Source organism: Saimiri boliviensis, chromosome 19, assembly GCF_048565385.1.
Source record: "Saimiri boliviensis isolate mSaiBol1 chromosome 19, mSaiBol1.pri, whole genome shotgun sequence".
In the NCBI taxonomy this organism is placed as follows: Eukaryota; Metazoa; Chordata; class Mammalia; order Primates; family Cebidae; genus Saimiri; species Saimiri boliviensis.
Genome location: NC_133467.1, coordinates 44,900,645 through 44,924,776, shown reverse-complemented (window position 1 = coordinate 44,924,776; position 24,132 = coordinate 44,900,645). Strand labels below are relative to the sequence as shown.

General features: G+C 36.2%; 1 non-coding gene across 1 annotated transcript; it reads left to right on the top strand.

Annotated features, from left to right (window-relative positions):
• The first annotated feature begins 294 nt into the window (after positions 1-294).
• LOC141582343 (U6 spliceosomal RNA) lies at positions 295-401 on the top strand. Its single transcript, XR_012515210.1, has one exon. It is a non-coding gene; the product is annotated as a U6 spliceosomal RNA (small nuclear RNA).
• Positions 402-24,132: the final 23,731 nt, after the last annotated feature.

The window sequence follows — 24,132 nt, the reverse complement described above, 5'->3', positions numbered from 1 at the left end:
GTGAATAAGCTCATAAAGATGAGGAAGAATCTGTGCAAGAACACTGAAACTCAAGAAGTCAGCATGCCTTCTTTCCTCCAGATGATTACATCAACTGTTCAGCCTGTTCAAGTTTTCAGAACTGGCCAGAGGCTGACATGTCTGCAATGATACAAGTAGAATTCAGAATGTGGGTAGAAACAAAGTTCACTGAGTGAAAGAAGTATGTCATCATCCAATGCAAGGAGGCCAAAAATCATTGTAAAACATCGCAGGAGCTAACAGGCAATATATCCAGTATAAACAACATTACTGGTGCTCACTTTGGCAGCACATATATTAAAATTGGAATGATTCAGAGAAGATTAGCATGGCCACTGCTCAAGGAGGACCTAAAAATTCATGAAGCATTCCATATTTGTAGAAAGAATCAATATCTTGAAAATATCCATACTACCCAAAGTAATTTATAGATTCAATGCTGTCCCCCTCAAGCTACCAATGATCTTATTCACAGAACTGGAAAAACCCACCTTAAACTTCATATGGAATCAAAAGAGAGTGTGCATAGCCAAGACAATGCTAAGCAAAAAGAACAAAGCCAGAGGCATCATGCTACCCGATTTCAAACTATAATACAAAGCTACAGTAATCAAAACAGCATGGTACTGGTACTAAAACAGAGAAATAGACCAGTGGAACAGAACAGAGGTCCTGGTGGCAATGGCACACATCCACAACCATCTCATCTTTGACAAACCTGACAAAGACAAGCAATGGGAAAAGGATTTCTTGTTTAATAATTGTTGTTGGGAAAACAGGCTACCAGTGTCCAGAAAGCAGAAACTGGACCTCTTCCTTTCACCTTACAGTAGAATTACCTCCAGATGGATTAAAGATCTAGACATAAGACCTAATGCCATAAAAAAATCTAGACAAAAAATAGGCAAAGCCATTCAGGACATAGGTGTAGGCAAGTACTTCATGACTAAAACACCAAAAGCATTGGCAACAAAAAGGAAAATGGACAAATGGGACCTTATTAAACTCCAGAGCTTATGTACAGCAAAAGAAACCATCATTAGAGTGAACCAGCAACCAGCAGAATGAGAAACAATTTTTGCAATCTACCCACCTGACAAATGGCTGATAGCCATAATCTACAAAGAAATAAAACAGATTTACAAGGAAAAAAACAAAAGTGGACAAAGGATATGAACAGACGCTTTTGAAAAGAAGATATATATCACCTCATGCCAGTTAGAATGGTGACCATTAAAAAATCTGGAGACAACAGATACCAGAGAGCATGTGAAGAAATAGGAACACTTTTACACTGTTTCTAGGAGTACAAACTAGTTGAACCATTGTAGAAGGCAGTGTGGCACTTGCTCAAGGGCCTGGAAATAGTAATTCCATTTGACCCAGCAATCCCATTACTGGGTATATACCCAAAGGATTATAAATCATTCTATTATAAAGACACATGCACACGTATGTTCACAGTGGCACTGTTTACAATGGCAAAGACCTGAAAACAACCCAAATGTCCAGAGACGATAGACTGGACAAGGAAAATATGACACACATACACCATGGAATATTATGCAGCCACAAAAAACGATGAGTTTGTGTCCTTTGTAGGGACATGAATCAATCTGGAAACCATCATTCTCAGCAAACTGACAGAAGAAAGAAAATCCAACACTGCATGTTCTCACTCATAGGCAGGTGATGAATAATGATAACACATGGACACAGGGAGGGGAGCATCACACACTGGGGTGTTTTTGGGGGTGGCCAACAGGGGGACACCAGGGGTTGGGGAAGTCAGGGAGGGATTACCTGAAGAGAAATGCCAGATGTATGTGACGGGATGGAGGCAGGAAACCACATTGCCATATGTGTACCTATGCAACAATTCTGCATGATCTGCATGTGTACCCTATAACCTGAAGTACAGCTTTTAAAAAAAGAATAAACTGATGTGATAGAGCTGAAAAGCACACTACATGAATTTTTATAATGCAGCCACATGTAATTGTGTGTGATTGCCTTATAAAAATTTTTGTAATGTGTGTGGGCACCCAAGGGTGCCCTGTAAGCAGGTGTTGCCAGGCTGGGGTCCTGGGAGAGGCAAGCAGACTAAGGAGTGCTGAGGTCAGACTGGCACCATCTCATGTGCAAGACCACCTAGTAGAATAGATCAAGCAAAGGTCAGAGTCTCAGAGCTTGAAAACTGGCTTTCTGAAAGAAAAGAGGCAAGAATGGGGGAAAAGAATAAAAAGGAATGAACAAAACCTTTGAGAAATAAAGTATTATGTAAAAAGGTGAAATATATGCCATATTAATGTACCTGAAAGAGATGACAAAAATGTAACCAAATTGGAAAACATATTTCAGAATATCATTCATCAGAATTTCCCCAACCTAGCCAGACAGAACAACATTGAATTCAGGAAATCTAGAGAAGCTCAGATATGCCACAAGAAGAACATCTCTAAGACACATAATCATCAGGTTCTCCAAGATCAAAATGAAATAAAACTTGTCAAAGGCAGCTAGCGAGAAAGACAAGGTCACCTACAAAAGGAATCCCATCAGACTAACAGTGAACTGCTCAGCTGAAACCCCACAAGCCAGAAGAGATATTCAACTACTTAAAGAAAAAAATTTCAACCTGGAATTTCAAGTCCAGCAAAACTAAGTGTCATAAGTGAAGGAGAAATAAGATCATTTTCAGGCAAGCAAATGCTGAGGGAATTCATTACCAGCAGATCTATCTTACAAGAGCTCCTGAAAGTATAATTTAATATGGAAAGAAAAGATCATCACCAGCCACTACAAAAATGCACTGAATTACACAGACCAGTGATGCTAAAAAAAAACAACCACATACACAAGTCTGTGAAGTTATCAATTAGGAGCGGGATGACAGGATCAAATACTTACATATCATTGCTAACTTTAAATGTAAATGGGCTAAATGCTCCAATTGAAAGACATAGGGTGACAAGATAGATAAAGAGCCAAGACTCATTTGATTATGCTGTCTTTAAGAGACCCATCTCAAATGAACTCCCATACATAGGCTCAAAATGAATGGAGAAAAATCCTTCAAGTAAATGGGAAACAGAAAAAAGCAGGTGTTGCAATCCTGGTTTCTGACAAAACAGGCTATACGAATAAAGATAAAAAGAGAAGGGCATGGGCCCGGCACGGTGGCTCAAGCCTGTAATTCCAGCACTTCGGGAGGCCGAGGCGGGCGGATCATGATGTCAAGAGTACAAGCCAATCCTGGCCAACATGGTGAAACCCCATCTCTACTAAAAATACAAAAAAAAAAAAAAAAAAAAAAAAAAAAAAAAAAAAATTAACTGAGCGTGGTGGCATGGTCCTGTAGTCCCAGCTACCTGGGAGGATGAGGCAGGAGAATTGCTTGAACCCAGGACACAGAGGTTGCAGTGAGTTCAGATTGCACCACTGCACTCCAGTCTGGTGCCTGGCAACAGAGCGAGACTCTACCTCAGAAGAAAAAAAAAAAAGAGAGAGAGAAGGACATTGCCAATGTGGCCCTGACCTTTGATAAATGTTATTATTGCTTGATACCAACCTGGGCTATCCTTATTGTTCAAACCAATGGGATAGATGATTTGCTGAGGTTTGGGAGCTTCTGCCCCCTGGAGAGTCCCGGATCTCCCAAAATTTGGTTCAGAGGTAAGGTTGATTTTGCTTTACAGCTCCTTTTGTGAAGTTTTTCTCATTTCCGGTAAGGAAGACAAGTTGTTCTGCTTCCATGATGGTGGAGAGCAGGCACTTCCTTTCTTGAGTCTCAGCTTGCTTCTGACAGGAAAGGTGAGTGTGAATTTTTTCCTGTTTCTAAGATGGTAGAGAACAGTCATCAGCCTGAGCCTTATTTCCAGGTAAGTGGCTAAATTAGAGATTTGTCTTAAAATTTTTCCTTAATGACCAAAAGTTAAGATTACCAACCACTTAGTTTTAATTTCTCCTTAACATTAAGACACTCAGTAATCATATTTATTGTGCATTTTTTAATTTTGCTTAACTTTTTTTATTTATTTATGTTTGAGATTTTATTTCACTTTTCTTTCATCAAGTATGACCATATCTTTCTGACTTGGTCAAATCCAAGGGAATGTTCCAAATTTTGGGAAGCAAGTCATCTGAATTGGCTAAAACTCTTGTAGCTGCCAAGTATGTATTTTCTAGTTTGTAGAAATTTCTTCTTCTTCTTTTTTTTTTTTTAACCTAAGAGTTTCTGTCCACATTAGGCCATCTTTTATCAGCCAAGGCCAAACTGAAGGAGCAGTGGTGACCTTCCAATCCTAAGATTCTGCCCTGTTCCCTACAGCAACCTGAGTTTGGTTCCTAAATCTAATTCTTTCTGGTTTGATATTTGTTGCTTTTAAAATATCAGCAGTTTTTCCCAGCTATGATGTGGTAGTAAGAGATTCAAAAGGATTTTCTTTAAGAGCTTTATAATTAAAAGCATATTTCTTTTATTATTATTATCATCAACCCATGATCTACCTTAGGTATTTCTCCTAATGCTATCCCTCCCCTAGGCCCATCCGCAACAGGCCCAGGTGTGTGATATTTTCCTCCCTGTGTCCATGTACTCTCATTGTTCAACTCCCACTTATGAGTAAGAACACGTGGCATTTGGTTTTCCATTCTTGTGTCAGTTTGCTGAGAATGATGGTTTCTAGTTTCATCCATGTCCCTGAGAAGGACATGAACTCATTCTTTTTCATGGCTGTGGGTGTATATGTGTGACATTTTCCTTATCCAGTTTATTATTGATGGGCATCTGGGTTGGTTCCAAGTTTTTGCTGTTGTGAACAGTGCTGCAGTAAACATATGTGTGCATATGTCTTTGTGGTAGAATGATTTATAATCCTGTGGGTATATACCCAGTAGTGGGATTGCTGGGTCCAATGGCATTTCTATTTCTAGATCGTTGAGGAATCACCACACTGTCTTCCACAATGGTTGAACTAATTTACACTCCTACCAACAGTGTAAAATATTTCCTATATCTCTACATCCTCTCCAGCATCTGTTGTTTTCTGACTTTTTTAATTATTGTTTTTCTGAAATGACAAGTGATGATGAGCTTTTCATCATATGTTTGTTAGCTTCATAAATGTCTTCTTTCCAGGAGTGTCTGTTTATATTCTTTGCCTACTTTTTGATGGAGTTGGTTTTTTCTTGTAAATTTAAGTTCTTTGTAGATTCTGTATATTAGTCCTTTGTCAGATGGATAGATTGCAAAAATGTTCTCCCATTCTGTGGGTTGCCCATTCACTCCGATGATAGTTGTGTTTTGTTTCATTTTAGTTTTCTGTGCAGAAGCTTTTTAGTTTAGTTTAATTCTGTGCAGAAGCATTTGTCAATTTTGACATTTGATGCCATTGCTTTTGGTGTTTTAGTCATAAAGTCTTTGCCCATGCCTATGTTCTGAATGGTATTGCCTAGGTTTTTTTCTAGGGTTTTTATAATTTTAGGTCTTCACTTTTAGTCTTTTATCCATCTTGTGTTAATTTTTGTATAAGGTATAAGTAAGGGGTCCAGTTTCAGTTTTCTGTATATGGCTACCCAGGTTTCCCAACACCTTTTATTAAATAGGTAATCCATTCCCGATGGTATTTTTGGTCTAGTTTGTCAAAGTTCAGATGGTTGTAGATGTGTGGCATTATTTTTGAGGGCTCTGTCCCATTCCATTGCTCTATATATCTGTGTTGGTTCCAGTACCATGCTGTTTTGGTTACTTTAGGCTGGTAGTATAGTTTGAAGTCAGGTAGCATGATGTCTCCAGTGTTGTTCTTTTTGATTTGCTATGCGGGTTCTTTTTTCATCCCAGATGAAATTAAAGGTAGTTTTTGGCAATTCTGTGAAGAAATTGTAAATGGTAGCTTGATAGGAATAGCATTGAATCTATAAATTAGTTTGAACCATGGGGCCATTTTTATAATATTGATTTTTTGTATCCATGAGCATGGATTTTTAAAATGTGTTTGTGACGTCTCATATTTCTTTGAGCAAAGGTCTCCTTTAAGAAGAACTTTGAGTACGGACCCAGGAAGGACAAGGCAGCTGTCTTGGTTCTCCGTGAGTCCATGCTTAACATTGAACCTATATTCCTTTAAATATCAGTTGTTTCTCCAATTTAAGTTCATAGTAGTTGTAACTGATGGGTTGTCATAGGTAACTTGACTTATACCATGGAGTTCATTCAAATTGCATATATAAACAGTTTCAGTATTGGCTGATTTAGAATGACAGTCTGACAAAATGTTTTCTTGGTATTCAATTAAGTTTTCTTCTACTTGGGTAGGAGTTTAAAAAACAAGTAAGACTTTTCATTAAAATTCCAGGAAATCTTACACAGTCCTTAAAGTATTTGGGATAATTTGACAAAGGATGTGATTCTAAAGTTTCCAGAAATCTGTATTCAAGAGCTCTTTTTCGTGGTCTTTTCATTATTTCAGGAACCTCCTAAAAGACACCATATTCTAGGACATTTTGTGCTTGTGAAGTTTTCAGAAACTGCATCAGTATTAAGCAGTTAAGTGTGGAAATGATGTTAAATAGTTATAGTTACATGATTGACAAGAAAGTTTGTTCATTTCTGTGGTCTACAATTTATCATGGAAACAATATAATTGATAGCACATATTTTGGCACATTAGAATTTTAGGAATTTCATACAATTTTCAAACATATATTAACATTGCCTAGAATACAATCCGAAGAAAGTCAAATATTTCTTATTTTGACAGTGCTCCTCATGTAACAACATGTCAAATAATTCCATATACTTCTCTTTTGGATTTTTCAGTGCCCTCTTGTGCATTCCAAATTAAGAAGTCAAAAAGACTTAATTTTGAAGATAAAATTGGATTTGGGGAAGTGTATCAAATATATTAATATTCATATAAATATACTAAAGGCCTAAAACATTTGATATAAAATGAAATGCCAGGTCACAGTAAGTCATTCATTTAGCCAAAATGGTAACTCAAAAAATGTTTAAATGCAAAAGCCTTTACTCATTGATAGAAGACTCAGCTTTTCAAGCAATGTGTGTCTTTCCCTTCTTTTTCCTGTAATTTGAGGAGAGACAGAAATCTTTTTTATTCTTTAATATTATGTTAAAATCATATTCAAGAAAGAAAGCCAAATTTCACTCCTCCATTAGTGTACTGTTAATGTCAACTCAAATTTTTAATAAAACCTTAAAGATGAATTCATCCAGTCTTCATCAGTTTGACTATAAGTTGAAATTCTTATAAGCTTTTGATAACATTTTACAAATTTGTATTAAAGCAAAATTAGTACTCTAAGAAAACCCTGTTGTGTTTTTATTCCAATGTTCAATTTATGGAAAAACTGAACAATACTCCTTTAAATTTAGCCAGTGTGTTCACACGGTGTTTCTTTTACAAGATGACTAGTTCACAAACCTTCCACAACTTGCTCAAACCTTTAGCTTCATTCTATTTAAGTCAAAACAATTTTTAACCTTCTGAATGAAGCAAAAATTTGCATTCTAATGCCTTATAATGTTTTACTGAAAGCACATTTCACTTTTTCCACAAAGCTTCCATGTAAAACTTTTTTCAGTAGTCTCAATTATATGTTACAATGTTAGCTCTTAGCAATTTTTTTTTTTTTTTTGGTGAAACACCTGTCAGGTAAGTTATTTTAATTTTGTAATAGGTATGGAGCCTAGGACACCAGACACAAGTGCATATAAAGTCTGACTTTTTCAAGCATAGCCAGGGAGCACGGCTAACTCCACATGTTCTCAGACCTTACCTAGAATCTAGTGACTCCAAAGCAGGTAAGTTGAACGAATTTTAAAAGTCAAAAAAAGCAGTTTATTACTTTAAATCATTTTACAAACCTAATATCTGACCTGCCTAATTTAGAGCTAATGTCTTTATTTTACCAATAAACTTTAAAACTGTCTTTATTTCTCAAATATTACTAAAGTCATGTGAAGTAAAAGGTATTAGAGTTTTTATTTTTCTGAAAAAATTAATTTGATTTAAGCATTCATTATTTTAAAGGCAATTAGAGAGTTTTTTTATTTATAAACATCACCCACAACACCTAAAAATACACAAAATAGATCCAGTAGTTGTTGCTCTTACTGTCCCCACCTGATGTCCATTTATCACTGTTGCTGACAGTGATAAATGTGTGGAATAGTTGGGGCTGACAAACATTTCACTGTGATATTCTTTTTTAGGTCAAATGAAATTTAAAGAAAATTTTATTGAAACTAAAACAAGCAGTGTTTTCAAATTTTTGCAATAAATGATAGGCAAACAGAAGTACGAGTTACTATATTGTTAAGAGGAGGCAACAAGAAGTACATGCCTATTTCTAATTGACCAGGCACAGACCACAAGAGGCAACATGGACAAGTGTTTGAGTAGTGACTTCTTAAAAGAAACTTTTCCCTGAAAGCCACCTGGAGGGCACTGCTACTCAGAGGAAAAGAGCTTGTGAGGAGTGGACTATTGTGTGGGTAGAGGTTGAGCAGAGAAGTCACAAATAACACATAAAATTATTACAGTGTGAAAATATCTGGAAAATGACAATGAATATTACTTCTCTCTTAGATTTCTTAGATTGCTGTACTTCTTATAGACACTTTTTTTTTTTTTTTTTTTTGAGATGGAGTCTCGCTCTGTCACCCAGGCTGGAGTGCAGTGGCAGGATCTCGGCTCATTGCCTCTGCCTTTCAAGTTCAAGCAGTTCTCCTGCCACTGCTTCCCAAGTAGCTGGGGCTGCAGTCATGCACCACCACATTCAGCTAATTTTTTTGTATTTTTAGTAGAGACTGGGTTTCACCATGTTGGTCAGGTTGGTCCTGAATTCCTGATCTGAAATAATCCACCCGCCTCAGCCTCCCAGTGTGCTGGAATTACAGGCATGAGCCATCACGCCCACCCTGAACACTTCTTCAGTATTATGTAGTAACACTGTGTGCGTGTGTGTGTGTTGTGTATCTGTAAACATTAGAACTCATGGGTTAGTCTAGATAAAAATTGAGAAGTTATATATCCGTCCCTCCATCGACTCTGTCACCCAAAAGAATCAGTTTACATTTTTGGGGAGAAGAAGAAACTTGGGTTTGGAGGCATGTTTCTTTTTAAATCTGGCGATTTTAACATGATAATTATTTGACTTTTGGTATGCTACTCAACTTCTTTATATTTTACTATTCTCACAATAAGAAAATGATAAATAATACCTTTGTAGAGTGTGTTTCAGAATTAAATAAGGTAATGTTTTTGGAGTTCCTGGCACTCGATATGTGACCAATAAAAAGTAGCTATTGCTATCAATTTTATCATTAATCATTATCTTTATTATTATCATTATTTATTAAGTAACCAATATGAAGCAGGAGTTATAAGAGATATGAGAAAATAATAATGAATTATTTTCTTATATTAAGTTGTTCAGGCAGAAACCTCTGTTTTCTAACTAATAGCTGATAATAGATCTGAACTACAGAGTTCTTATGGATGACTCCCTTATAAGTAATGTTGAGTTTAGACTGCTATTTATATACAAAAATTTTAGAACAAATGCTGACAGTTGGTGATGTGTCCAGAATCAGCAGTCTTCTATTACTAGCTCTCAGCTTCACAAATTGACATCTTCACTAATTTGATCTATGCCCATAACCTTTTCCCCTTTAGTCCACAGAACAGTCTAAATGTTTGAACAAAGATTTCACACCAACCACTCAGTTTACAAGTGAACAAAGATATATTTATCATACTTTGAATAAGAATACTTCTTATATTATGGAATTTTAAAAATGTTCTGTGCCTGGGGCCCAAGCAACGATTTCTAAATACCATTTGGCTTCTCAGTTCCATTGCAATGACATACTGTAAGCAGTTTTAAAATTTAATTAACTATACTTAGCTTCTTAGAAGGCATTTGTTTTCTGCTTTTATAATAACCTATCTGTTATGAACCATGCCTTGTAGTTATCAAATGGCATCAACTCCCATAGTTAGTTCATTGGCACTCTCTGTCTGACTGCACAAAGCAATGTAAGATATAAGAAGCCAAAGCAGAACACTAGAAAAAGCCAAAATATTATTACTCTAAAGGTTTCTCACCACAACTCTCAGGATGGAACATAATTAGATACAATAATAATAATAATATAAAGTTATAAATCCTTACATTCTCCAATCAGCTAATCAACTTAGAAGTTAATATGCAGTATTTCCTTTCTTTTTGCAACTATAACAACACATCGGGAATAGGTAGCTTTAACTAGATTAGTTTAACAAAAAAGAATGAGAGAAGAACCAATAGGTACAATAAGAAATGACAATGATGAAAATGCCACCAATCTCATAGAAATAAAAAAAGATCCTTAGGAACTATTATGAACACCTCTATGCAGACAAATTTTTAAAAAATTTAGAGAAAATAGATAAATTTCTGGAAACATACAACATCCCAATATTGAATCAGGAAGAAAGTGAAAACTTGAAAAAGAAAGTGACAAATTTTAAAATTGAATCAGTAATAGAAAAACTGCCAACTAAAAAAGTCCTGGACTAGATGGATTCACAGCTGGATTCTACCAGATGTTCAAGGAAAAACTGATATTAATCATATGGAAACTATTCCAAAAAAATGAGAAAGAGGGATTCCTCTCTAACTCATTCTAAGAAGCCAGCATCTACCTGATACCAAAATCTGGTAGAGATAAAACAAAATAGTAAATCTTCAGGTCAATATCCCTAAAAAACATAGAGGCAAAAACTCTCAAGGAAATATGAGCAAACTAAAGCCAGTAACATGTTAAAATGCTAATTTGTCATGATCATGTGGGCTTTATTCCCGGAATGTAAGGCTGGCTTATCATATGCAAATCAATAAATGTCATTCGCCACATAAACAGAATTAAAGGCAAAACCATATAACAGTCTCAATACACACAGAAAAACTTTAGATAAAATCCAACATTACTTACTGATAAAATCCTTAACAGACATGGTATCAAACGGCCATACCTCAAAACAGTAAGAGCCACCTATGACAAACCCCCAGGCAGCATCATACTGAACAGGCAAACAATGAGCCATTTCCCTTGAGGCCTGAAGCAATGCAAGAGTGTCCACTCTCACCATTCCTATTCAGCATAGTACTGAATGTCCTGGCCAGAGCAGTTGGGCAAGATAAATAAATAAAAGTCATCCAAACAAGAAGAACACAAGTCAAACTATCTCTCTTCGCTGTGATATGATTCTATATCTACAAAATTCTAAAGACTCTGCCAAAAGGTTCCTTGAAATATCAAATGATTTTAATAATATTTCAAGATACAAAATCAATGCATAGAAATTAGTAACATTTCTGTACATCAATAACATGCAAGCTGAGAGTCAAATAAAAAATACAGCAGTCACATATACCGCAGTCACAAATAAAATGAAATACCCAAGAATGTGGCTAACCAAGGAGGTGAAAGAGCTCTTGAAGGAGAACTACAATACAATCTTCAGATTCAATGTTATTTCTTATTAACCTACCAACATAATTTCTCACCTAATTATAAAAAAAATTCTAAAACTCATATGGAAGCAGAAAAGAGCCAGAATGGCCCAAAGAATCCTAAGCTAGAAGAGCAAAGCCGGAGGCATCATACTGCCCCACTTGAACATATACTACAAGGCCGAAGTGACCCACACAGCATGGTGGTGACACAAAAACAAACATGTAGACCAAAGGGACCAAATAGAGTACCCAGAAATAAAGCCACACACCTACAACCACCTGATCCAACCAATGGAGAAAAGACTCTCTGTTTAATAAATGATGCCGAAATAACTGGCTAGCCATAGGGAGAAGAAAGAAAGTGGATACTCACATTTTACCATGTGTGGTAATTAACTCAAGATGGATTAAAGATCTCTAACTATAAAAATCTTAGAAGAAAATCTGGGAAATACTCTTTCTGACATTGTCCTTGGCAAAGAACTCTTGGCAAATTCCCTCAAAGCAATTGAAATTAAAAAAATTAACAAGTAAGTAGTACCTAATTAATGAACTTCTGCACAGCAAAAGACACCTGTCAACAAGTAAACAGATAATCCACACAATGAGAGAAGATACTCACAAATTATGCATCTGATAAAGGTCTGAGACCCAGAATCTGTAAGGAATTTAAATCAATAAGCAAACAAACAACAAGAACAAAGAGAAAAACAAAACAAAACAAACCCAATTCTATCAAAAAATGGACAAGGGATATGAACAGACACATCTCAAGATAAGTTATATTTAAAATACTATGTTATGTATTTATCATAAACATTTATATTTGAATATTCATATTCTCATTATTTGCTCTATTATATACTATTTAATTGTAGGTAATATACATTATGTGGTGTGTGTGTACATGTACGTATATACATTACATATTCTGTATTGTCAACCTATGAAGTAGGGAAGGTAGGTGTTGTGTCTTGTTTATAAGTGAAGAAATAATAAAAAGGGAAATGACTTTTCTAAGGCTAGAAACTGTTGATTTAGGACTCAGTTATCACTGTAACTAGTTTAATATGTTTTTTCCTATTATCTTGCAATTACTTAAGAAATTCTAACTAATTTAATCCTTCCTGAAAGAATACACAAATGAAAACTGTTAGTTAAATGTAGATTTCTACAGAGCTCTCATACCTCAAACCTCACATCAGTCCTGTGAGGTAGATTATTGTCACTTTCCCCAGTTAGAGATGAGTAAAACATAGAGATTAAAGCAGCATTCAAAGTTAGGCTAACCACCTCCTCATATGTGTTGAAATCACTATCTATGAGCTGTGTGATCTTTTTCAAGTTACTTTATTACTCTGAGGCCTATTTTATTATTTGTAAAATTAATGAAGTAATAGTACATAAGTTAACAGATGTCCATAGTAATTGAATACGTTTAATGTGCTTAGAAAATTATCTGGAACACAATTAGTTGTTTTAATAAAGATTTATTTTCCTGGCTTTTAAGTCAGTATCTCTCATGTATTCATTAATAATAAACAGTAAAATAATATGTGAATTTTTTCAAAAAATCAAAGGTATGTCAACTAACCTTATCTAGTCCTTTAGAGTAGCTTGTGCCCTGGAGGAAATATCATGTCAACTCTGAATTCTGTCTATAATGAGTCCAGTTTTCAATACATAAAACTGACATAAATTAAGCCTGACACAGTTAAAATTAAAAACCAATGTGAGGCAACATTATATTGTAACTATCAACTTCTCTACTAACTAAGGAGATGTTTTAAATAATATGTTTACTGTTAATAAATACATTTGGGGTCTAAACCCGGGAGGATGTGGGGTTTCCAGTTCCAGAACTGAGCACCCGGTTGCAGAATCATCCCAGCGGACACTCTCCGCTCCCAGAAGCTGCAGCAGCCGGTGGGTTTGGAGCATCAGAGCCCCGGGCGTCCAGGGATGAGGACCACATGTCGGGGACTTTTCCCCCGGCGCCGGCAGTCAGGGTTCTTGGGTCTTTGCATCCTCCCAGGAACCGTAGGATCACCCGTGCCCGCCCTGTCCCAGGCCGAGGGGACTGGACTGGGCTCTTTCCTCGTGAGCCCTGGGCCTCGGCACCTCGATGTCTTCCTCCCAAAGGGCATCCTTCACTGCCGCTGTCTCTTAGTCTACCTGACTCCATTTCAGTAACAGTTCATCACACTTTCCAATTTTAGCAGGTATCGTCGTAAAGGCTGTGTCTCAGGGCACTTGGCTGTTCGAAAATATGAGCACACCATATTTCCCTTTATTTCTCATATTTATTTCATGAAGGCCAAGCCGTGCCTTCACGAGGCCGAGTGTGAAACCCTGGAAGACTGGGGCAGGCAGCTCAGACTCAGCTTGCACCTCTCTGCCTCGTCGGTCTTCTGATGCTTCTTGAAGTGCAGTTTTACTTTACCTTTTACAATGCTGAAATGTCTTACATTTGCTTTCTGTAATTTTCCTGTTCAGTAGGGTTATGGAGTGTGGATTTCAACCTAAGAGGGACAAAGAGGTAAAGAAGGTTTTCACTGAACGTGTCTGGATGGATTTTCAGGTTCACCTCGCAGAAGACCGCCAACAGGCAGAGTCTCTTTTTGCTTGAAGATGTTAAAATCACTCTCTCTCAATCTCTTTCTCGATCTCTTTCTTTCTCTCTCTTCTCTCCTCTCTTTCTCCCCACATCCAAAATAAACTTAGCTACTCGGGAGGCTGAGGCAGGAGAAGTACTTGAACCCAGGAGGCAGAAGTCGCAGTGAGCCCAGATCGTGCCACTGCACTCCAGCCTGGGCGACAGAGTGAGAGTGTCTCAATGCCAGATATAGACGACGGGGAGGAAGGCAGCAAATCACACTGCCACGTGTGTACCTATGCAACAATCTTGCACATTCGTCACGTGTACCCCAAAACCTAAAATGCAATAAAAATAAATAAATAAATAAATAAATAAGATAAAAAAAAAAAACAACAGCAACAACAAAAGTTTGGAGAAGAAGGTGCCATTTTTCCTAGTCGCTTTTCTTACTGCAATGGTGACCGCGTTTCCTTCACACCTGCAGTCCAGGAGCTTCCACCCGGGGGAATGTGCAGACCTCTTGGTCAACGATGCCAGGCCACAGTGCCGGCCTCCTTCTGCTTTTGGCCGACAATGCAGTCAGGGGCAAGACTGGACCTCACCAGATACTGGTCGGATGTTACCCTCCCCAGAGACTGGAGGGCCGCGCTCCCAGAGGCCTACTTCATAACAGCCTTCAGTCAGGAAATGCCGTGGCACTCCACCCCTCTGCCGCCCCATTTCCATATTCTGTCTCCTCCCTTGCCCACTCTGAGAGGATTTACCACCTTTCTGGACCCTTTGGAGTCCCACGTGGACAAGACAAAAGGGGCATTGCCTTTTCCTGCAGGGGCGGGAAGAGCAGTCACAGCGGGGGAAACTGGACTCACCGCGCTCACCCCCACATACTGGTGCCCTGCTGGGTCCGGCAAACTCAAACAAGCACTCTCTGAAGCTTCTCTGGAAACGGAAGGACTGTGAGGTTTCTGATGCGGCAAGAGGAGCCAAAGGGAGAGGACCCAGGCCTTCCCTTGGCTCTAGAGAAAGAACCCAGAAGAGGGGCAGATCCAAAGGAAAAACGCAAAGGCGGCCCTGCCCCACGACCTGAGCCGGCTAAGGGTCGCACGCTACATTGCGTTGATCAGAACAGTTGTTTGCTCATATAAAGAAATCCTGGAAGAGGCATTGTGTAAGCAATCTGAGCGTTTTATTCATGAATGGGTATTGGATGTCACCAGTGCTTTTCTTCCGTAAGTGGTGTAATCATGTTCCTTTCCTTTTTAGTTTGTTAAATGTTGGACAACACTGATGAATTTTGGAATGTTGAACCAAACGTGCACACTTGGAGTAAATTGTGCTTTGTGATGGTGAAAAAAAAAAAAAAACAACAACAACAACAACTACTTTATTTGTTAGAATTTAGGAAGAACTGATTTTTAAAAGGTAAAATTCATACATTTATTTATCTTTGCATAAAAAGACACACCCAAACTTAGATATTAGAAACAGTACTTTATCATTATGTCTCATACTTCCGTGGTTTACCAGGCTTAGCAGGCTGATTCTATCTTGGAGTCCTTTATGCACTGCAGTTATATGGTAGTTAGGTCTGGAATCACCTAAAGCCTACTTAACTCACATGTCTTGTTTCAATTGGGATGTCTGGAAGTATTGAGGGCTAATTGATCATCTTCCGGCTCTCACTCTTGCTGTGTGTGTGTGTGTGTGTGTGTGCGTGCACGCGCGTGTCAGTGTGTCTGTGTATCTCTTCATGTAGTGTATCCCCGTGGCTATTTGAGCTTACTCATAACAGGGTGATCAGGGTAGGCTGGGCTACATACATAGCAGGTGACTGGTGACGTCCCTTAAGGCAAGCTTTCCAAAAAAAGAAATGAAAAAAGCTGCCAGTATCTTAAACTCTGGAATCGAAAACAGATATGTAATCATCTAATTGAGATCAGTGGGAGAAAGATCAAAGGGTTTGGGGCCATCTGTCATCTGGCATAGCCATCTAAAAACATGTATTTCATAGACTTTCTATCATTTCTGTGCATGTATATTTTATATTAATAAAATAGTCTAAAAAGTAGGTTACTTAATAGAGAAAATATTTTCCAAATATTTAGCATTTAATGATTCTCTAGTATTTTGTTAATGTATATTTAAGAACTATCTCTTTGTTACTAATGTTGTACATTCTAATTGTCTATCGTTCCTCACTCTTTGAATCAACAGCATAGTGAACATTCTTTTAGTTTAAACATTTAAAAATTTCAAAGTAATTTTCATAAGAACTATCCTAAGAATCAAAATTACCTACTCAAATTCAATAACCATGCAAGTCTTTTAAAGCCACCATGCAAGTCTTTTAATGTGTGCAAAGAAATGTTTAAATGTAAATATTAAATCATAAATTCCAGAAGGCATATTTTTCCTATCTAAATCAAAGGATTTCAGTAAAACCATCTCACTGACACTGCAAAGAAAATTTTTCAGAACACCTTCATAGAACACTTTGCAGAGACAGAATATTTAACATGTTCACAATCAAGCAATGTTAATGCTCAGAATCTTTTACCATTTTATGTTATGTCAGGACTTATATAATGGTTATAATAATAAAATAACTGAAGAAATCCAAGGTATTTTAGGTAGAATATTTCCATATTTCAAACAAGAAAATTCTGGACAATAAAAAATAAAAATACAAAGATTCTCTACAGAAGAATATGAGTTGAGATGTACACATACAAAAGTAATCAATAAATTATTAAATTCATAGTTCTGAAGAAGGCCAGAATGAGCAAAAGTGGAGCTGGAGAATTCCATTCTGCAAACATCCTAGCTCCTCATTGTGAGTGCACACTCCTACCCCAAATTAGAGTCATATGAAGACATAATAGTAGCTATAATTAAAAGTGATAATCAGTTTAATTTTGGTCAATCTTTTAGGACACTGTTATATCCCTCAAAGTCATCTTCTGAAGAGAATGGCATGAGAATATTTTGAGGAATTTTGAGAAATGAGATTTAGCTTTCTAACTTTGGAAACTGCAATAACTGGTATATTTCAGTTATTTGAATATATAAACTGAAAATCTTGACTACATCAAGAGACATATTGGTTGTACCAAATGGGCACTTGAGCCTCAATCTACAGAGACCAGCCTTTATATCATTATTTATCTCACATGTGGGGCAATTCCACAAGCACTAGCAAAGAATGCCAGGTCATAAGTTTTTAAGTGTCACTTTTAGGTGTGTGTGTGTGTGTGTGTGTGTGTGTGTGTGGGTGTGTGTGTCTTTACATATGCATTAAAAGTTCAAAGTAGAGCTATTTCTAGTCTAATAGAAAGCATAAAGTTATGCATAAATGCTTATATAAAATACTTATCAAGCCATATTTGCTTATATTGTGAGTTCTATCTTTCTTAACTGGTATCTCATATTTTTATAAATATTTTAATTAAAAGAACCAATCCACATCTTGATAAAGAGAGGAATCATTAACAGATTTTACAAGAAATAGCCTAATTATTTACAGGCTAACTTATGACATAGAGAATGGGTTGGGTAACAAGATTTATAGAATGATACAGATCTGAGATTATTTCTATTTAGATTTGCAATTTTTTACTTGTGAGAAATTTAGTTAATTATCTACAAAAAAAGAAAATATATGGCATCTTTTACACTGAATATAACTTTTCCATGTAAAATATTATTAAAATTAGGCTGGTCACAGTGGCTCATGTGTGTAATCCCAGAACTTTGGGAAGCTGAGGCAGGGGATCACATGAGGTCAAGAGTTCAAGACCAGCCTGGACAACATCATGAAGCACTGTACTTACTAAAAAAATACAAAAGTAACCAGGTGTTGTGGTGGGCACCTGTAATTCCAGCTACTTGAAAGGCTGAGGCAGGAGAATTGCCTGAACCTGGGAGGTGAAGGTTGCACTGAACTGAGATCACGCCATTATACTCCAGCCTGGGCTACAAGAGCAAAACTTCACCTCAAAGAAAGGAAAGTATTAAAATTAATTAACACTAAATACATTTCTCAAAAGTCTTGTTTTCTACTTTGTTTTTAATTTTGATTCTTTCACGTTCTGCATTAAGTTATTCAAAGTCAATAATCAAGAAAGGCCAGAATGAAATGCTAAACTTCAGTAAGTAGCAATTTTTAATGTTATTTTGTAGATTGTCTTGCAGAGACTAGACACTGTAGTTCTTTTGTACTTTTGTCTAATTATTAGTTTCCTAATTAGGATTAAATAAAACAAATAGTAGCCAGAGATATTTTTTTCAGTGTTCACTTGACACAGATTTAAAGTTCCTTTAATCATACAATGACTTTGTTGGTTTTTTAAGGATTCATTACATAAAACTTAAGACAACTGAATCCTGCAGACAAAACAACTAATGAGTAACTTGAAAAAGATTTCCATTGGCTGGATTAATCTGTATTACTTAGAATCAAGTCAGTTCTTTGTTCATGTGGATATTGAAAATAATAAAGCAACATTCAAATTCATATTTTATTTAGTTTTAAGTAATGCCTAATTTTATCTTGACACTAACCCTCTGGCAAAATGAGCCATTTGAATATGCAAAACAAAATCAAACAACAAATAAATAAATAATAGATAAAGTTAAAAGTACGTTGAAACTTCCAGCTTTAGACTTCAAGCCATTTTAATTCATTTATGGATTAACAATAAAAGGGAAAACACTGAATAAGATTCTTCATCTTTTGTAGTAAGGCAAATATATTTAAAAAACATGTCATCCATGCATTAGCAACTGGAAAAGAGAATAGATTGTTTTTCCTATTTCATCCACCAAAATATTTTGGTATAAAATATATATTGAATTTCTAAAATAAAAATTTGAAAGTAGACTTAAAACATAATTTTACCTGGTTGAGGGTATGTGAACTCTTTCAAGATAACTTGGGAATAAAATTTTCAATACTTAATTATTTATCCAGATAAAACCAACCAGCATTTTAAACAATTTATTTCTGTACACTGAGTTTTTTTCCCTTGGCAGTGTGGGTAATAACAGATGCTTATATTTACACATTTGAAAAAACACTTTTTAGCCTTACATCTTTAATAAGTAGATGAAGCAATATGAAGTGTTAATATCATGCCATGCACCAAACCAACTTCTGTGACATAACTCCACTCCAGCCCTCCAGTTACAATGTATTTGAGGTTTTAAAATCTGTTTATTCACATGTAAGTGGATTTCTGTGAGAATGAAATGAAATAATAAGGGTGTAATATCAGTCAAACCAAATGGCACATACAAGCCTCATATAAGTTTTCAGTAAATGTTGCTTTTTAAAAAAAAAATTTCTCTATTGTAACTCATTTAGTCAACATATGAGAAAAATAAATATCACAACTTCATCCACCACTCCAAAAATGATTATATTCATAGCCAACTCTGTCTCTATTTTCTCTATTCTTAGGTAAGGTCATAACACCAAATAGCTACCTTTACTTCTAGAGTAATTGATCAAATAAGTAATGCCCATTGAAATCATAAAACATGAAAGGAACATAGATACAAATAAGGTAAACATGCTTTAGAATTTGTATTATAATTTGTATTAGTGTTAGGTTAACACTAGCTCCTGTAACAGTTAACACCAAAATATCAAGAGATTAATATAATTTTAGTTCTTTTTTACGAAATTCTAATGGGTGGTGGGAAGAGGTTTGTGCTCTGCTTGATATGTCATTCTTTATGGATTCCTTGACTCATCAGATGAAGACTGTGCTTCTTCTTTAAGTTTGTTTTTCAGTATCTCCCTGAGAGTCATCCTCAATTCACCAGCAAGGAAAAACTACAAAGACAGTAAAGAGTATGAGATGTGTCAAGTTGTGTTATAATGGACCTGAAAAAGGCTTACATCACTTATCTCCATATGTCAGTGGCCAAGGCTTACTCTTTTGGTCGTAACTAATTGCAAGGGATACTGGTGTAACCGAATTCTGGGGAGCAGGGGAAGCTCAGGTACCAATGTTCTTTTCCAGACCCTTGGTACCTCACTCACCCAAGAATGGGAGAGGGGACCACGCTGGGCACGGTGAGTGATTAAGTAAATATTGGACCCGAAAGAGTTTTGCAGAAGGTGATTTATTTAGGCAGATAAATAGAAAAAGGAGAAAGAGAAAGAGCTTCCACGAGGTCATGGAAGGGGATCCAGATATGGAGTCCAAAGAGGTGTTAAAGAAGGCGACGTTTAACCAGGGAGGAATTCCTGCCCTCTTTAAGTTTTCTGGGCCTATGAAGAAAGTTCCTTTAAACTTCACTGGAGTGATTGCTTTTTGATTTTTCCTGTGTATGCCAAAGTTTAAACAAAGACCTTCAGTCCCCGGATGGAGACGTGGGGGCAATAATGGCACCAGGAAGTCATATGGAACCAAAAGAGAGCCTGCATAGCCAAGTCAATTCTAAGCAAAAAGAACAAAGCAGGAGGCATCACACTACCGGACTTCAAACTATACTAAAAGGCTACAGTAATCAAAACAGCATGGTGCTGGTACCAAAACAGAGATGTAGACCAATGGAACAGAACAGAAGCCTCGGAGGAAACACAACATATCTGCAACTATCCGATATTTGACAACCTGAAAAAAAAAACAAGCAATGGGGAAAGGATTCCCTGTTTAATAAGTGGTGTTGGGAAAACTGGCTAGCCATGTGCAGAAAGCAGAAACTGGACCCCTTCCTGACACCCTACACTAAAATTAACTCCGGATGAATTAAAGACTTAAACATAAGACCTAACACCATAAAAACCCCAGAAGAAAATCTAGGCAAAACCATTCAGGACATAGGCGTAGGCAAGGACTTCATGACCAAAACACCAAAAGCATTGTCAACAAAAGCCAAAATAGACAAATAGGACCTAATCAAACTCCACAGCTTCTGCATGGCAAAAGAAACAGTCGCTAGAGTGAATTGGCAACCAACAGAATGGGAAAAAATTTTTGCAGTCTACCCATCTGACAAGGGGCTGATATTCAGAATTTGCAAAGAACTAAAACAGATCTACAAGAATAAAACGAGCCCATTCAAAAGTGGGTGAAGGATATGAACAGACACTTTACAAAAGAAGACATACAGGAGGCCAACAAATATATGAAAAAATGCTCATCATCACTGGTCATTAGAAAAATACAAATCAAAACTACATTGAGATACCATCTCATGCCAGTTCGAATGGCTATCATTAAAAAATCTGGAGACAACAGAAGCTGGAGAGGATGTGGAGAAATAGGAACACTTTTACACTGTTGGTGGGAGTGTAAATTAGTTCAGCCATTGTGGAAGACAGTGTGGTGATTCCTCAATGACCTAAAAATAGAAATCCCATTTGACTCTGAAATCCCATTACTGGGTATATATCCAAAGGATTATAAATCGTTCTACTATAAGGGCATGTGCACACGAATGTTCATTGCAGCACTGTTTACAATAGCAAAGACCTGGAACCAACCCAAATGCTCATTGATGATAGACTGGACAGGGAAAATGTGGTACATATACACCATGGAATATTATGCAGCCATTAAAAAATTATGAGTTCGTGTCCTTTGTAGGGACATGGATGAACCTGGAAACCATCATTCTCAGCAAACTGACACAAGAGCAGAAAATCAAACACCAAATGTTCTCACTCATAGGCGGGTGTTGAACAATGAGGACACATGGACACAGGGAGGGGAGCACTACACACTGGGGTCTGTTGGGGGGAAATGGGGGAGAGACGAGGGATGGGGAGGTGGAGAGAGATAGAAATTACAGATATAGGTGAGGGGGAGGAAGGCAGTAAATCACACTGCCATGTGTGTAGCTATGCAACAATCTTGCATGTTCTTCACATGTACCCCAAAACCTAAAATGCAATAAAAAAATTTTTTAAAAAAGAAAGAAAGAAACTACCCTCACATTTCAGCCCCAGGAAAAGAATACATTCCCTCACTAGGACCAAAAGGAAACTTGTTTCTGGACCTCCTAATTTACCTGTTCCTAAAAAAGTCATAATTGAATACATAGTCAACATATAGTCTTTTTATGTAGTTACGTGTATAATATACTATTTAAACATTTTATATCCATATATTTGTTACAAAATAAAGAGCTTTTGTCAGTGCCTATTGAGCATCACAGTGAATATGCAGTATTAAATTATAGCTGGTATCATAGGCACACGCTATCATGCCCAGCTAAATTTTGTATTTTTAGTAGAAATGGAGTTTCACCATGTTGGCCAAGATAGTCTTGATATCCTGACCTCCTGATCTGCCCTCATCAGCCTCCTAAAGTGCTGGAATTACAGGCGTGAGCCACTGTGCCCGGCCTGCAGTATTGAAGCTTAAACCAGTATTTTGTTTAAACAAATGCATAACCTAGATTGTGACATATGTATATAAAATGTTGGGAATCCAATTCATATCATTTATAATCTGTGTTATATAAATGCAGTACTTCCCATTATTAATGATAGTTTCTGGTGTGCATGAGGGGAAATAAAAACATTATACATAAAATAGTAATTTTGCCAGGCCTTAATCCAACTGTAAGCACATTTAAAAAGATTCTTAGGTTTGAGATATTTATTTAATAAACAAAAGGAATACTTATATGTTAATTAAGACAGAAGTTGAATATTAAAAAATGAAGCTTTACTTCATATACATTATCTGATATATTTAAATATTTTACTCATCCACTTAAAATTTATTGTGCAAAGGTTGCTACAATTTTTTCAGATAAAATATTTTTGAGTTCAAAAAGATGTGTTTGAACATACAAAATAAAATTTATGTTTGCTGTGTGCCAATATTCTCCATTAAATTTTGGATTAAACAATTGACTTGAGATCTTACATTAGTTAACATTACAATTCCCACAATTTGAGATTTAAGAAACTATAATAAATTTAATAAGGAGACAAAATATGATTTATGGCTTATAAAGAGTTAAGAAATTTGATAGAAATTTGCATAAAATAGAGAAAATATCTTATTCTATTAAACATTCTAGGTTCTTTGAGGAGTTTCGATGATATTTCATACATGCTCAATTTTTATAAAGTATATATTACCTGTCATTCAGATAATCTACAAATCAAGTGCAGATGAATACAAGAAATTTCTTTGCTATATATGATTCATTTTGAAGTTGTATATACAATTAATTCATAAAGTTTTAAATTTAAAATTAGAGACTAAACTAGATGCATCTGAAGTCCTACAGTCCATTCATTTAAAACACACTTCCATTGAAATTGGAAACCCAGAACTTCGTATTGAAATGAAAATCATAGCTTAGGGAAGAGATACACACACACACACACACACACACACACACACACACACACAGAGTGGGGTGGAGAGAGAGAGAGAAAATATACTATTGGAGAAAATAGGCATCTCATCTCCACTGCCATCATAAAGATCTTCATAAAACTTGATGACAATAATCATTTTTTTTCATTACTTAACTTTCAAATATATCCGATAGTTGATAAGGAGTTCTAGTTTTGCATGCTAAAAATTATGTATTATTTTAAAATATAATATTTTTGGCATTCTTGAGAACAGAAGCTATTGTAAATAGATGTTAGTCTCAATACAGTCAACCTATGTAGTTATTCAGACTACAAACATTCATTTTACCATACAAGCAGGAATCTCCTCAGATGGAGAAGTGAAAGAATTACAAAACTGTGTAAAAATAAGAGTCTGTGGTTTTATTACTACAAAGAAAAATATGTCAAGAACCATTGAATTGTGGGAATGTTCGTAAAAAAATATCACTTACAAAATTATATTGCACTATCTTCCTTACCCATTGTATTCATTCTCTTTCCAACTCCCCCATCACCTTTTCACATCCTTGATGAAGTCATAATTTGTAGTTGGCAAAATGTTTTTTTAAAGTATCCATTTATTATATAGAGAATAAACCAGTGGTAAAACTTT